This window comes from Ailuropoda melanoleuca, chromosome 7 (assembly GCF_002007445.2).
Source record: "Ailuropoda melanoleuca isolate Jingjing chromosome 7, ASM200744v2, whole genome shotgun sequence".
NCBI classification, from domain to species: domain Eukaryota; kingdom Metazoa; phylum Chordata; class Mammalia; order Carnivora; family Ursidae; genus Ailuropoda; species Ailuropoda melanoleuca.
The window spans coordinates 42633320-42650622 of record NC_048224.1 but is presented as its reverse complement, the minus strand read 5'-3'; the positions used below and the strand labels follow the sequence as shown (position 1 = coordinate 42650622).

Genomic DNA, 17303 nt, shown 5'->3' with positions numbered 1-17303 from the left:
AATTATTCCCCCCTAAAAAGGGGGTCTCTGGAACTTCTGATCCATAGCCCGTTGGTCAGAGACACAGGTGAGAAATAACCCAGGCCCACCACTGGCATCTGAAGTGTATAACGTATGTGTGTGTGGGGAGGGGAGGGTGGGCAGACTTGTGGAACTGAGCCCTTAACCTGCTGGCACCTGATGCTGCCTCCAAGGGTCAGAATTGAATTACACTGTAAGACACCAGCTGGTGTCTCAGAGAATTGCTTGGTGTGGGGAAAAGCCTCCCCATATTTGGTCACTAGGAATGTCAGAAGTGAAGTGTTTTATATGCATAATAAAGGAGCCCCCCCCCCCCGGAAGAAACACCCAGAAGGGAAGAAAGAGGTGGGATTTGCCTGACAAGGAAGAAAAATTCTGAGGTTTCCCTTTAGGGAGCCTGAAAGCTAGGTCGAACTTTCTGGGCTGTTTGACGTCTGACTCAAGGAAACAGAATTGTACTCCAAGCCTGGCCTGATTGGCAACTAGAAGCTGCTGTAAATTTTGTTTCTAGGTATGCACGTAGGATCTGAATCACACGTGTAGTGCATTCACAGGTCGGGGGCTGGGAAAGAGAAAGCCCAAGGGAGTAACTGAAAACTGAGAAGGAATCACGGGCTTATTGCCAATCTCTGCCCGTGGCTCTAGCAGACAAGAGGCTTCATGAAGATTGTGTGTATGTGTGCAGGTATATTTTAAATGAATACATAAATGGTCCAGTGATTGAGAGTCATAAATGAGTTAATAATTGATGTAATAAAATATAAGGAAGTTGATACACGCATACTGGAATGCACATGGGTGATGAAGGGGAAGTAAATAGGAGGAAAGTGAATATGCAATTGACGCAATGAATATGTACAAGAAACTTATTAAAATCAATTCACCAGGAGGAAAAAAAAAAAGCAAATCCTGTAATTTGTAGGAATACATGTGAGGATTAGACTTTTCTGTCTCTATCAAAGTCATAAATTCTGAAGTGTGCTCCCACCAGGAGAAGAATATAGTTCGGTGAATGTCTGAAGTTTGACTGTCCTATAGATCCTGTGATAGGGATGTAGGGGCCTCGACAAGATGGCCTCAACTTCCTGGAAAGACCTCTTGACCAGCATGGCCAAAATGAGAAAAACGGCAGGAATGGTGGGCTGGGATGTCACCAGGATGAAGCACACGGGCTGCCTCCCATGAGGAATTAGGTTTAGAGACATTAATTTACAAACATACCAAGGGGTGTGTGTGTGTGTAAGCCTAGGATCCTGTTTTTTTCAATGCTGAAGAGGAATATCTTATTAAAATGAATGCCTGTTCTCTTCAAACTCTCCCAGAGACTGAGATATACACCAAGTGCCTTGGTATTAATTTGCAATGAGAAATAGAATGGCCAAAGGCACTGTGATACGCTCATGCAGGATAGTGCCTCTCAGACATGGGGTTCTCAGGTGGCCACTTCATTGTCTCTTGGGATATATGAAAAATATACCCCCCGGGGTGCCTAGGGGGCACAGTCGGATTGAGCCCACGTTAGGCTCTGTGCTCAGCATGGAGTTTGCTTAAGACTGTCTCCCTCTGTCCCTCCACCCCACTCTCTATCTCTCAAATACATACATAAATAAATCTTTAAAAAATGCCCCTACAGAGTCAGTGTATTTGGAAATATAACCTGGAGTCCTACATTTGAGAACTACTGACCTAAGTCAATCTCTAAGGCTAGCTAAGTTTTAACTGGAAGGCTGGCATCGTTTCTATACTCCCAAGAACTGGTCCTCAGCTAAGACATCTGGGGGCCTCACTGTACCGAACCCTTTCAATGGGAGATCTGCCTGTTCGCTGTGCAATCTCCCTTGAAGTGCTCTTGAAAGGATATGTTGCTCTCTATAGGTCTTCCTTGATAACCCAGGTCTCTTTTTGCCTTACCCGTCTTTGCTCTGGCCTGAGAACTTTACGCTCCTGTTTTGGTAGACTTTGTTGTTTGCTTTTTTGCTTTGTTTGGGGGATTTAAACATATGTGCTCTAATTTAATCTCCTCTTTTTAGTGTTCTAGTGGTTACGGTAAAAATTACAGACGTAATTAACAAAGTCCTCAGTTAACAGATATTTTTATTCCCATGCTGAACAATACAAGGACGTTATTCTTCTCACTCCTCCCCAGCACATGTGGTATTGTCCTCCAGTATGTAAGCTGCAGCTTGAATGGCTTTTCTTTTTTAACCTCAAATTAAACACTATTATTGTTTTTCAGACGGTGTTTGTTTGGATATGCCCAAATGTTTGCTGTTTCTTTGCATCATAGATCTTATTACTGGGATTATTTTTTTTTTCCACAAGTACATCGTCTATAAATTTATTTCATGAGAATTTATTCATGATCTCATTGTTTATGCATATAAACATGTCCTTATTTCAGCCTTATTCCTAAAAGGTCGTTCTGTTGGCAATACAGTCCAACCCATTTTTTCCAGCACTTTGACAGTATTTTCCCATCTTCTTTCATTACTCTGGCCCTACTTGCTTTCTAGGCCTTTGGTAGTTGCTCAAAAAAAAAATCAGAGAACCTTATATATTTCACCGTGATCATGTCACGGTGACTCAGCAAGGGGAAGCTTGCACGAGGTGTTCAATACATGCTCAATAATTTACTATGCAAATAGTCCCAAGTGAGTACAAAAATATAAGCGACTTCAACTCTGGAGTGGCTGGATATTCCAGATGCACTGACGCAGAGCAAGAGGACAGGCAAGCGTGATCCCTGCGATGCTTGTAGCACTGCAGAACCTGGCCTTTTTGAGTGAGGACATCTGTCAGCTGCTGGCGAACGTCTGGCATGGAAAATTACCCAGGAGTCCTCTTAGAAACACGACACGAATCCATTAGGTTGTGTTACAAATATTAGATAAAATAAACAGGCTGGTATTTTTCGGAGGCCCTTTTATTTTTTTGTACTTTCATAAATCACGACATGCCTTTATTGTTTTTAAATGTAACAAGTGTGACTCCTCCTTGGCTTTGGAGGATAGTGATGCAATGGTGGTGATTAAGTCTATAATTATAGCTTAAATTTCTACGATTTCTTATCCCCTAAAGGTTTCCAAAATCTTGGCTGGTTATCATCTATAGATATTCTGACTACAACATTATAATGGTAGAAACCAGCTGCTAGTAACTGTACTTTACTGGGAGCCAGAAACCGAAGAGTCAACTTGGCCCAAATGGAACTAGAGGTGCATTTTGGAGACAAGATCTAATAACCGATGGGCTTCTGGTCCAGTGTTCATGTTTCAGGAAAGATCATTCTCGGTGCTTGTAAAACATAGAGCCATGCATATTTGAGAGCTGGAAAGGGCCCACGGAGATAATGCCATTCTAATTCCTCCTCTCACAAATGGGGGAGCTGTCTCAGTGAAGAAAATGGGCTTTTCAAAGCTTTAGGATTAAGTTAGTGGGACAGCTGGGAGGTGGAGTCTTAGCTAGTCCTACTGACTTTCTGTGGAGGGTTCTTGATTACTCTGGACTCCACAGAGAGCACCTTCATACTGACCCACGTTCTCTGAAGGTTGGTGCAGAGGGTTAGAAAAGTCATTTATTCAGCTCACGGTAACTGGTGCTTGTAATACGCATCAGAAATAAGACATATACTGGGGATCAGAGATGACGTGAATACAGGTCTGCCCTGCAGGACCGGCGTAATAATAGCTAAAATGTGCTGAGTGTTTATTATATGCTGAAGAGCATTTCAAGTGCTTCATACACACCCACAAGCATATGTATGTGTGTCCCTGTCATGTTTACAACTACCCCGAAAACGTGAGGCACATCCTGAGACTTCAATGTACATTTTCAGAATTAAATAATATACCATTTCAATTCAACTTTTTATCTAGAGACAATTGTGGACTCACGTGCACTTGTAAGAAATAATACAGAGAGATCTCATGTGCTTTCTACCTCATCTCCCTTGATGACAGCATTTTGCAATATCACAGTCAGGAACCTGCCATCAATACAGTCCACCTAAATTGTTCATATTTCCAAAATTGTGTGTGTGTGTGTGTGTGTGTGTGTGTGTGTGTGTGTGTGATCCTCTGTAATTTTACCACATATGCCGGTTTGTGCATCCACCACCTCAATCAAGAAACAGCAGGGTTTTCACAGGGGTCCTCCCTAGGGTCCCTTATATTGTCCTGTGTAAACACATCCACCTCCCTCCCTCCACCATCGGCTCCAACCCTAATCCCTGGAAGCCAGTAATGAGTTCTCCATCTCTTTAATGTGGGCATTCGAGAATGTTCTATAAATGCAATCATACAGTGGATAGCCTTTGGGGATGAGGTGTTTTGTGGGTTTTTTTGCCCACTTTCAGACTCTTCCAAGTTGTACACAGTTAATTTTTTCTATTGCTGAGTAATATTCCACGGTATGGATGTACCATAGTTTGTCTAACCATATTCCCCATTAAAGGACATCTGGATTGCTTTTAGTTTGGGGCGGTTACAAATAAAGCTGTCATGAATATTCGTGCACGGTTTTTTAAGAGAACATAAGTTTTCATTCTCAGGGATAAATCCTCAGAGCTACAATTGCTGGGTCATATGGTAATTGCATGTTTAGTTTAATAAGAAACTGCCAAACTGTTTTCCAGAGTGGCTGTGTCATTTCAGATTTTCCCCAGCCATGTAGGAGAGATCATTTTCTTCAGACACTCACCAGAATGTGAGTCTTATTAGACCACTTTTGATAATGTTATTGAGACACAGGACAGTCAAGGAACTCTGATTATTCATTCAATAAATATTTGTTGAGATGAATACCACTCTATGTGCTAAGGATATAGCAGCAAATAAAACAAAAACCTCCGGTCTCGTGGAACAGATATCCCAGTGAGAAAAATGATTTTTACAAGAAATGCAAATAGGTAAAAACCACAGTATGTTACATGGTGATGAGCTCTGAGGGCAATAATTGAGTAGGGAAAGGGGAGTGGGATGTTTGGGGATAGAATTTAAAATTCAGAAAGGGTTGGCTGTGAAGGTGACTTTTTAGTAAAAACCAGAGGGAGTAAGGAAACTAGCTTTCTGGACACCTGAAGAGAGCATGTTTGAGGCAGGGGAACCACAAGGACATGGCCCTGATGCTGGAGCTCCTCTTGGTGAGTGTGAGGGACCTTGAGGGGTCTCTGGAAGCTGTGGTGAAGTGACGTAATACACGGGAGGTGACAGGTGGACAGATCACATAGGGCCATGTGGATCTGGGGAGTGACTCTGGGTGTTACTTTGATTAAGACTGAGAACCACCAGCAGGTTCTAAGCACAGAAATGACTTCATGTAATTGTGTTTTTCCAGGATCACGGGGCTGTCTTTACCCCAGATTCCATAAATAAGGAGAAGAACCTGGAAGACCTCAGGCTTTAGTAGAGAAGAGATGAATAGCAATAAACAACAATACCACTTGGTAAGTGATACTGGAAAATTTATGAAAAAGCTGAAGGAGAGAGGAGGAAGGGACCATCTCTACCTGGAAGGAGAGGCGGGTTTCTTTTGCTTCCCATCTGCCTGCTGATCGGCTTTCAGGTGGGGACCAAAAGCAGCCAGAGATCATCACTCCTCCCCTCTCTCCTCCATCCTTTGCCTGCATCCTACTTCTTTCTGCCTCTCCTCTTTTCTTCTCTCCTTCTTCCAGGTCTTTTATTTAAGGAAATATTATAAGGGCAATCTGTAAATCTACAAAGGAGCTTCTCTCCTGCTTTTCTCCTTCTGATAATGTTATGTTACTGTTTACATAATGATAATGTATGAACCACTAACTTCTCTCACTGCTGCCACAAGAGGCTCAGAGCACACCTCTTTAGCCTGCACTTTTCTGTGGTTAATGCCAAAAACCCTTTGCAACCCACTCAGAGACTGCTAGACGGTGAAATGAATCAATTAATGCACATCTCACCTACCTCCCTGGGGTGTGGCGAAGATCAAAGGAGACGGCATGGGTGAAAACGTTACTAGATGACCACATGTAAAATGCTAGTTGATCGCTACTTTAAAAGTAATTTATTTTGCAGGGCACCTGGGTGGCTCAATCGGTTAAGCATCTGACTCTTGATTTCAGCTCAGGTCATGATCTCAGGCTTCTGAGGTCGAGGTCCACATCGGGCTCCATGCTGGGCATGGAGCCTGCTTAAGTTTCTCTTCTTCCTATCCCTCTGCCCCTCTCTGGCTCATACACACATGAGCTCTCTCCAAAAGTAGTAACAATAATAACAACAACAATAATAATAATAATTTCTTTTGCAATCATTTCAAACCTACAGAATACCTGCAAGAACAACATGAAGAACTTCGGTATCCTTTCCAGTGGTGTATGGGTTTGCTAGGGCTGCTGTAACAAAGTTCCATAAACCGGATGATTTAAACAACAGAAATGTATTGTTTCACAGCTCTGGAAAGACTGAAATCAAATTTGAGGTGGAGGTCAAGGTGTAGGCAGGGTTTATTCCTTGGGAGAGCCGTGAGTGGAGGATCTGGCACAGACCTCTCTCTGACTTGTAGATGGTGGTCTTCTCCCTCGGCCTCTTCACGTGGCCTTCCCTCTATGTGCCTCTGTGTCAGCATCTCCTCTTCTTATAAGGACGCCAGTTTTATTGGATTGGGTCCTTGCTAATGATGACCTCACTGGAACTTCATTACTTTCATAAAGACCAATATCTCCCAATATGGCGTCACCTTGAGTTATTGGGAGTTAGCGATTTCAACAAGTGAATTTGGAGGGAGAGAACTTAATTAAACCCAGAACATGTGGATTCCCCACATTTACTCTTTCTCTACACTCCTCTCTTGTTGGCCACATGCGATATTGTCTTCTTCTGAACCATATGAGAGCCACAGCAGACAGGATGCCTGCACGACGCCTTCATTGTCCAGGGCGTATTTCCCACAGGCAGACACTCTCACGTCAGCATCAAGCAAACCTCCCTGTCATAAAATCAGCCTTAATATGGAACCACTCAATCTACATGCCTCATGCACATTTCTCCAACCGGCTCAACAGTGTCCAATTTGCTTATCTGGATGAGGAACCTAGTCAGGAATATGTTCCTTTTAGTTCCTACATCTCCTCACGCTCCTTCAGTCTGGAACAGTTGCCTGGCCTTTCTCTGTCCTTCATGTTCCTAACAGTTTTTAGGAGCACAGTCCTTTCATTTTGCAGGACAACTTTCCACTAGAGTCTGCCTGATATTTCCTGAGGACCTGATGTGGTCCATGCCATCCTGACAGGAATACCACAGACATTACACTCTTATTCTCAGTGACTCACATCAGGAGACACAATGCTGACTGGTCTAACCACTGGTCGTGTCAACCTCGAGCGCCTGGTCACAGTGCTAACTGCCAGATTTCCCCACACTGCAGTCACCATTTTTCCTTTGTAGTTGATGAATATTTGGGGGACAAAGATTCAGAGATTACCCTGGCATCTTGTTTTTCCCAGAACTCTATCCTCCGCCTTAGCATCCATTGATAACATCTGCCTAAATCAACCCCAACTGTGATCATTGCCATGTGGTGACTTCTATTTCCCTCATTCCTTCCACATTTATTAGTTGGCATATTGCTAAAAGGAAGAACTATCCCTTTACTCTAATTATGTAGTATCAGTGTGGACTTATGTAGTCCAATTAATTCAATGGCTTGTTACATGTGAATACCACTATCTTATTTTGATGTTTAAATTTTCCATCTTTGGTAAACGGGGAGCACCTCCTCACTGACTCCTGTGTCTTTTTGACACATTTCGTTTTCTTTTGAGGTTTTCCTTATTTTATGACGAAACAACATAGCCCATGCTCATCTCAAACTTTCTATTTCTCGGACTTGGAATCAGCTATTTCTCCAAGGACTCTATTCTTTTTGGTGGAGGAAGATATTTAGAAGCCAAGATTGTCTAGGTGTTCGATGTTCTTATTACTAGTGTTCTAGAGAAATTATTCATTGTTCTAGAAACTCTCAAGGGACTGAGTTAGGAAAAACATACATTTATGTGTGTATATAACTTATGTATGTACACATGTATACATATTTACATATATGCTTATATATGTGTATATATACATATATGAATGTTCATGACAATCTCTCTGTTTTTAAATGTCCACAGATTTGTTGTCACTCTTCCCATCAATGGGTAAGTCTATGTCCCTTTCTCTTAAATGTGGGTAAACTTGTGTCTCATGTGTCACCAGGGGAATATGGTAGAAATGATTACCTGATTTCTGAGGCCAGGTCAGAAAAGGCTATGGAGTTTTCACCTTGATTCATCAGAATACTTCCACAGAAGCCTGAGCTAGCATGTAAGAAGTTCACCTACTCTGGGGATTCCAGATGATTCCAGTCCCTGTGGTCAGGTCACCCCTACCCATCAAATCTTGCTAGCTGAGTCCCCAGACATCATGGAGCAGAGTCAGTGTGTGCCATCTGGTGCTTGTCTGGACTCCTGACCCACAGGACATGCAAACAGAAAAAGTGATGGTTTTATGCAACAATTTTGGGATGGTTTGTCATACAGCAATAGATATAACTGGAACAACTTCCAATTCCAAAACTCAGGGTTCTTTCTAGATTCACCCCTTTTTATTTTTATACATCACGTTTCCAACACTGAGAAAACTGGCTTTCATTATTCTCAAAGTATTTACTCATTTGCTCAATCATTTGACTTATTTGCTTAGAATAAGCAATCTCCTAACCACATAGACTTTGTCCTCTGCCCTTCCTCTGTCCCCTCAGTCCCTGGGCACACCCTGCCTTCCCACACTCACCCTCTGCACGCTCATCAGCACCTCTGGGCAGCCAGGTGCACTGATTTCCTCTTGGCCCCCCACCCCAGCCCCGCTCTACTTCTTTGGCTATAGGACATGCTGATGCCTCTGAAGGAAAGGGAAGGGAAAGATGGAACGGGGATGGGAAATTCTATTACTTTCATTTTGTTATGGCTGCAAGGACTCTCAAGGTCCAAATTTACACCACAGTGGGCAAATGACTGCTATACCAACAGGGGATTAGTGTCTGCTCTGATCCCGTGCAAAAGGACATTTCACGGTAAACCTTATCACAAGTGGGTTTCACTGTGCATTTCTCTAGCTGGGTTCTCCAAGCTCTGACCTTTAGCTCCTCGCTTATCCATGGATCTGCTTTTCATTTTACTTACATGCAGCCCTCTATATCTCCCCGGGTTTTCAGTTTGCTCAGTTAGTTTCAAACCGAGGCAGAGAAGGCTCATCAGGAGAGCATAGTGTACTCTCCTCGCATCACCCCCGGAGTACCTGGACCGGGCTCTTGAAGGACTGGGATTGCACAACAGCGAGTGGGTGAGAGCCAGAGGAATTCTTTTTATTACGCACAAAATGACCCTGTTTTTACAACCTCAAGAGCAGCTCGTGCAACGCGTACGCACTTTGAAAAGGAGAGTGCTGTTGATCAGATGTGTGGTCTCTCTTTATCGTGTAATGGAACTGGGTTTGAATCCTGGTTTGCATTTTACTAGCTCAGCAGTCTCAGTTGAATCATGTCCCTCTCTTGATATCAGGGATTTCTTCTGACAAAATAAGGATTCCAGTTCTTACCTTAGAGAATTGGTACCTAGGAAATTACAGAAGCATTCTTAGGCTTTCTCGTCAGTTTCTTTACCAAGGAAGGATCTTCATTAAACCGTGTTTTTTCATGCGATCCCTGTAAGCTCCATGTTGTGTAGACACTCATTTGTGTTCATGCATATTTCCCACAGATTGTTGAGTCTAGAGATACAGGTTCTATTCCTGACTCTAGCATGAAGTCAACAACTCAGCGTTTGTGTATGAGACTCTTCCCAATTGAGGCCCTCAGTTTCCCACATCGATATGAGGAGACTGGATTATCTGAGGTTCCTAAATCTAAATTCCCACTAGAAACATCTGGGGAAGCTTTCGAAAGTACAGATCTCCTTGGTGTCATCTAGACATAATTAATCAGAGTATGCACAGTTGGGGCCTGCTTCTCGGTTTTGTCCTAAAACTCTGATGTGAGCTTTGATTTAGCCAGCCGAGCTGACGCCACTGGATGTTCTGGAGAATGGTCTGAGTGAGAAAACAAGGCATGGTAACCAAGGGCTCCATTTCTGGGGACATATGGACACAGATGGAAAATATTAGTCTCCCCCCCACCCCATACTTAGCTGGGTGACCTTGGACAAGTCATTTAAATATTTTCCAGCCTTGTCTGGAAAACAGAAATAATAATACTCTGATTCATGTATAACCTCTGGGTAGCTCAGAGTTCCCACCACACGTGTGCGCGCGCGCACACACACACACACACACACACACAAAATTCATCAAATTGCTTCACACTCTCAGATTGGCCTGTGGAAATCCAAAGTCCCACCCAAGGTCTGTGGGAATCCCTGGAAGATACTTAGTTTCTCCTATAATCTGATGCTCTACCTAGCACCCCTTCCTTTCCCTGCATCGATGTACGCACCATATTCTCCAGTTTACACAGCAGAAGCAACAAGATCACTCCCACTGGCATGCAAGGGTGGTAGATTTTACTGGAGAATTTTGGGGGCCTCCCTGGAAGGCTATACACAAACCTCTGTCGTCAGGAGGCTCCCTGCTTCTCTTTCTCTTTTCTTTTTCTTCCATTCACCCTCTCCATCCTGGAAACTCCTGGGCACCCTAAAAGCAGGGCATGGCCACTTTGCTCAGGTTTTAATATCAAACATGCATATCCAAAGCCATTTAAGGTTTCAAAAGAACAAAGCTCTTTCTATCTGACAGGCTTCCTTCCTTTGATGGCAGTTGTGGTTTAGGGATAACAAGCAGATACTCTTGGTTTGCTGTCTGTCTTTGTTTTGTTCTTGTTCCACATGTAAAGTACTTAGCACAACTCTGGCATCTGGGGCTTTCTGGTCATGTGGGACACAGCTACACAGATGCAGCCCAGCCACACGCTCCTTCTGAAGATGTTACTCCTTCTATCCCTATGCAGGCAACTCACATTTCTTCTTATAGGAAACCAGCTTGTATCAATCGCTTTCCTCAAATCCAACTTAGTGTGTGAAAACAACACAGGCAGAAGAAGGTATCTGAGTACTGGAGCTCCCAAAGTCTCAAGTCTAACTCTAAAACAACAATACTGCTAGCATTAATTGAGTGCCAACCAGGTACTTCCTGTACAATTTCTTTCAACCTTACTAGTATCTTTGTGTGTGTTTGTTTCCACAAGGAAACTGAGGTTCAGGGAGATTAAGTGGCTGACTTAGGATCTGAATTCAGGGTACGTCTCTACAAAACCTTGGCTTGTTCTGCTGCATAACATTCTTTTGTAAATAATTAAGAGAGGTCTAGACTTTGTTACATTACAAAGACATAAACTGATCTGTAAGAGGTGTCCATACACAGAGATCTAATAATAAAATAACTGTAATTTTAAAATAGTCCCTTTTTTCTTCAACAAAACTCAATTGAACTTTGTAATTTGATATGGCATGCTCTTGTCAAAAACATAGGCAACTTAAAACAGAAAAAAAAAAAGATGATGTTTCCCTATATCTTAATGACTATATAATAGAACTGATGAACTTTGTGTAGATTTATCAGAAAAATGACAGGGAAAATAGTACCTTGGGTAAAATGTAATTGGCTCACATAATTGATGCTTTGTGACTTAAGGAGACAGATATAAATATTTGTGGCAATTTCTATCTTAATAATTAATATAAACACAGAAGATTAGCATTTTACTTAGATTTCTCACTTGTTAATCCACTTCGGAAAATAAAACAGGTAGAGAGGGGAATAGAGTGGATGTAATACATGGAAATACCTATCAGAAAGACTCTGGTCATAGATACAACTGGCATTTATATATTATTTTATAGGCTATAAAATACACATATATTGGCTCATTCCCTCCTCATAACATGAGGAAAGTCTTATTATCATTTACTTGGTGATAGAACTTAGAGACCTGTGCAAGTTTTCTCAAAATGACAGTCGGGAAAGGACAGAACCAAGAATTAAACTGGAGTCTTCTGTCACTGAATTTCATGTTCTTGCCATTCTATCACCCTAGAGGGAAGCAGATAAGTAAGTAAGTAAGGGCTGCCTATAACCTATGTAATTTTTAGTAACCCAAACCTCAGGTTAATCAATAGCAAAAAAAAAAAAAAAAAAAAGGAAAGAAAAAATCAGTAGGAACTATTGTTTACTCATTAGTTCAATTACTATTGATTTATTTCCCACAATGTGCCAGGCAAATGGCAGTGGGTATCCAAGAATGAACAGGATACCAGCTTGAGAACAAACAGGGAAGGTAGCAATGAAGTAAATATAATTTTGCCCCGTTTGAGATCCATTAGGAAGAGTAGACAACAATGTTTAGATCTATGTTGATGTAAGTTTCCCACTGTTTTTATCAACAAATTCCAGGATGAGAGGCATGTACAAGCCTGGGCTGCCCGGTGCATGAGCTGTAGCACAGAACAGACGTCAGTGACATGCGGCATTCTCTCAACCTGGGGCTTCTGTGGTTCTTGGGTCTGACAATAGCACCTTTTGTTCAAACACACCAAACATTGATTTACCCGGGAAGGTCTACCAGAGACTTGTGTAATACAGACACTTGTCACTTGGCTATTTTATTTGTTTGTTTTTCAATCAAAGAAAAAGAAGCTTATTACTGAGTCTTGTAGCCAACAGTCTCTAGAAACTTAGGGAAATCCATTTTCCCATTTCCCAAAGCTTCAGTGTTCAACCAGATGACATCTCCTGTCTTCATGTCTTTCTCTTCAGTTGTCTTTTGTTTCTTTAATACACATACATACATACATATGTGTATGCATGCATTATGCATATGTGTAGTATGTGTAAGCTTTATGTGTGTATGAAGTACAAGAATATAATCAGCACTTTTGAATTCAGCACCCAATTCAAGGACAAGAACGTGATCTTGGCGTCCCATCTACCAGGGTTTTCCTCCTCATTCCATCCCACTGCTTCATTGTTTATATGGAGATATTTGAAAAAGCCAAACAATAGTATGAGACTTTTATCAAAATAGCAAAACAGCAATCCTTCACCACTTCTCACCACTGAGTCCTACTTCCCTGAGGCTCACAGTTTCAACACTTTCAAAATATTTATCTGGGTACTTGCTTCCATTTTCTAAATTATGCAATATATATTTTTAGTCTTAATTCTGAACATGATCCAATGACTGTTAACTTTGTACGGTGAAGATCTGGCTGCTGTCTTCCAATGTGCCCCATGGCCCATTCCTTGTACCAACATACAAGCACCCGCATTTTCTTTTCCTTAACTTCTCAAGATAGTTCTATCACATTTTAAATTAAATCAAGGTTTAGTGTTTATATTATTAGACTATGCAAATATTTTCAGAGCCATGAAATATAGCATAATTATTTCCTTTCTTTGTATACATTTTCTTTCCCTTGGGTTTAAAATTGCCTCAACAATCCATTTGTTCAGCGATGTTCTTAAACCTCTAAATATCAACTAAAACAATAAAACTTCTGTTATTTTGGTTAAGAGCAAAAGAAATACATCTATATGTATGTATGGATGTCTGTATGGATGTGTGTATGTATGTATGTTATGTATGTATGTATCATCTATATTTTACCCTTAGAGACCCCTGTCCTGGAACCTGCCATCCTTGGGCTCTAGCCCCAGCTAACTACTTACTCACTGCTCCCCCGGTTTTGCAAACAGCTCTTCCCCTGGGTTTCCCTTCATCTGCATCCTGGGGACTCCTGTCTTCTCTCCAGTAGACAAACTTCTATTTTCTGAATGCCATCCTTCTCTTATTTACAGTTTGGTTCCTTATTTTATTGGAACAAATGAGCTTCCTGTGTAAACTTAATTTTTTAGTTCTTGCATATCTCAACCTGTCTTTTGCTTTTGCGTTTTGCTTTTACATTTGAATAAGAATCTAGGTATTCAATGTTAGAGATTCTTTACAATTTTAAGACCTTGTTCCATTTTCTTCCGGTGTCTGGTATTGTGTTGAGGACTGCGATGGCATTCTGATCCCTAATATTTTGTACATGAACTGTTTTCATCTGCTCCCTGAAAATTCTCATCACCTTCCCAACATCATCAATGTTCAGAATTTTCACTACGGTGAACCTTGATTTGTACTCGTATAATTATTTCACATAGGCACACATGTGCGCGTTCACACATGTACACACACACACACACACACACACTTCCTCCCTTCCATTATCTCTTGTCTTTCTTTCTGGAAACTCTAATAGTTATTTCCTGGACTTTCTGGTTGATCCTCTAATATTATAACAGTTTCTTCTCCTATTTTCTCTACACTCTGGGATATTTTCTCAACATTATTTTTTGATTCAATTTGAAAACATTTTTGAGGGGAAATCATGATTTTAATCTCAAATAACTTTTTTCTTTGTTCTCAGATCATTCCTTTTCATAGCACTGCATTTTTGTTTGGGGGATGTAATAATTTATTTTACAGTTATTATAAACCTGTGAGTGTAGTTTTACGTTTGGGTTTTACTCGACTATTTATATTTAAGAATAAAGAATAAAAATCTGCCACATTAGTGGAGTTTGTGGATTATTGGGCTCTCCTCTTTGTATGTTGATCTAATAGTACTCAGTTGTTTTACCAGGATCCTCAAAAGTCATTTCTGTTTCTTCCTCTGGGCCAATCAGGATCCCCAGAGAGGAATCCCCCATCTCTTGTCTGGATGGTAGTTGGCTAGAGAGGGTAGGGAGTATGTGGTCACCTTTCAGAATATTTACTCAATTTTCCTTATTTTCAAAATGGCATCTCACCCTCTGCTTGACTGGCCTTCCAACTTTGAAGCATCCCTCACTGTACATCCCCATATAACAAAATACTTGCCTTTTGCTACGATCCTGAAGGGACAGTTGCCTGGCAGCACAGGGCACAGAAAAGCCTCTGGGGGTCTAACTCCTTGTTCAGATTCTTGACCAGTCTGTGCTTTTGGCCTAACACCTTTCAAGTTATCTAGCAACTCTAATTTTTAGCTTTTCTGGGTTCTATGATGCAAATAAACTTGTGGGTTTTTTATTTTTTATTTTATTTTATTAGGATCCCTTTTGAAAGGCACTTGGGTTTCAGGATTTTCCAGTCTGTTAGGCCAGTTACAACTTACTCATCTGCTTTCTATCTTTCAAAAACTTGTTATTGCCCCTTTTCCAGGTCATTTTGTCTTGGTTTTCTTTATCCTTATGAATTTATACATTTTAGTTTCATTATCATCATTTTCAGGTGATTCAAAAGGAAAAATAGAAAAACACATATGCTAGATTACCATTTTAACTGAAATTCTTCTGTCCTATATTCACATAATATAAATTTGTATAATGCAAATTATATGAATACAGGCTATTTAAATAATATGATTATAGACAATGATAATATAAACATATTATCTCCATATCTCCAGGATTGCAGAATGTAATAGAAATCCTGGAACCCATCCCTTTGCTACAATTTCTCATGGGAACTACTCTATACAGGAATTTTTAGGTTTCGTGCACTTTTTCAAAAACATGTAACTCAAGCATCTTGAAGAAGCAGCACGTGATTTTACAAAAATCCTTGTGAATACCATGCCAGTGGAAGTTCAGAGATATATGAGAATACATGGAAAGGGAACCTTAGGAACTGGAGGAGGGGAGGTTTCCTGAGGAAATGACTTTTAGATGAGACACGGAGGATGAGTAAGAACTGGTCAGGATAACTGGAGCATGTGGGGGGGTGCACGCATGTATTTACTGGAGGTGTAGTGCAGAGAACTTTGGGGAATAAAAGTACTTCAGCCAAAGGCCTACATACTTTGAATAACTCTGAGATGTTAAGGATGAATGGAGAGCAAAGAGAAACCATGGGAGGATCTTTAAAAAGAAGACTGAAAAAAAATCAGATATTAACTTTAGAAATGTATTTCTTGTCTAGAATAAAGAATGGCCTATACAGGGACAAGAGTAGACATTGGGAGTTCAGATAGGAGGATGCTGTTGATACTCAAGCAGGAAAAGACTGGATCATAGCATGCTCATGGTGTTCTAGAGAAAAATCAGTGGATCATAAAAACAGTAGATAGATGAAATCAAGTGACTTGATGATAGATTAGGTTTAAGATAAGACAGAGTGAGGGAAGTTGAGTATTACTATTCATTCATCCATCTACCCACTCATTTGGCTTAGGAAACTGAGTGGAATTTACTCTTGAAATGGAACATGGCTGGTAAAGTATATTGAGAGTAGGAGATTGTTAGCAATTCTGCTTTTGAGATATTGCAGGTCATTCAAGGTGAAATTTCATATAGGAAATTGGATGTACATTGAAGTCACGGGTTCTTCTGGCCTGCACGTAGATGTGGAATAATGAGCTTAAAGGCTTATAAGTGAATGCATGAGAGTAGATGAGCTCACTCAAGAAGAGCATACCCATTGAGAAGAAATATGAGCCAGGAGTTCATCTCTGAGGAGAATGAGCATTTAGAGGACAGGCAAAGGAAGGGAAGCCTCTGTAGGAATTTGAGACAAAGTCACTAGAGAAGTGGAAGGAAAACAAGTCGAGTGAGTTATCAATGAAGCAAAGGGAACAACACATCTCAGGAAGAAAGGAATGGTTAATTAAATAAAGAATTGAAAGGTGCTCCAACATGCAGCCACAAGGAGGCCGCCAATGATCTTGTTGAAAGACCTTCAGTGGCAGGATAGGAGAAGCCTAACTGGATAGGTATGAAAAGTGGCTGAGAAGTGAAGATATGTAGACAGCTAGTGTAGACAAGATTTTCAAAATGTATGGCTAAAAAGGAGAAGGAAGAGAGAACTGGAAGAGAAACAGGGAGGAAAGAGGGAGGAGGAAGGATATTATAGATTGCTAGTTTAAAGGGTGAGAAGTAAACATGTTAAGAAATGGAATTATCCAGTGGGAGGGAAGAAGCAGGGAATGAGACAGGGGTATGGATAAAGGGAGGAATGTGACAAGTCAAGAAAGGATTGGGGTATGCAGCACAGATGCAGAGACTTGTTTTTCTTTAATTTCTTTTCTTTCCTTCCTTCCTTCCTTCCTTCCTTCCTTCCTTCCTTCCTTCCTTCCTTCCCTTCTAAGATTTATTTATTTATTTGAAAGAGAGAGAGGCGGGGGAAGGGTGCAAAGGAAGAGGGATAGAGAAACTCAAGCAGACTCCATCCTGAGCACAGAGCCCAAGGTGGGGCTCAATCTCAAA

At 41.0% G+C, this 17303-nt stretch overlaps 1 long non-coding RNA gene across 2 annotated transcripts in view; it reads left to right on the top strand.

Annotated features, from left to right (window-relative positions):
- The first annotated feature begins 5037 nt into the window (after positions 1-5037).
- Positions 5038-17303, top strand: part of LOC117802923 — a 45179-nt gene continuing 32913 nt past the window's right edge. The window contains exons 1-3 of one of the 2 annotated variants that reach the window (XR_004626429.1): positions 5038-5161; positions 5356-5464; positions 8162-8188. This is a non-coding gene — a long non-coding RNA (uncharacterized LOC117802923). The remainder of the gene's footprint in view (positions 5162-5355; positions 5465-8161; positions 8189-17303) is intronic. The other variant, XR_004626430.1, reaches the window with a different exon arrangement.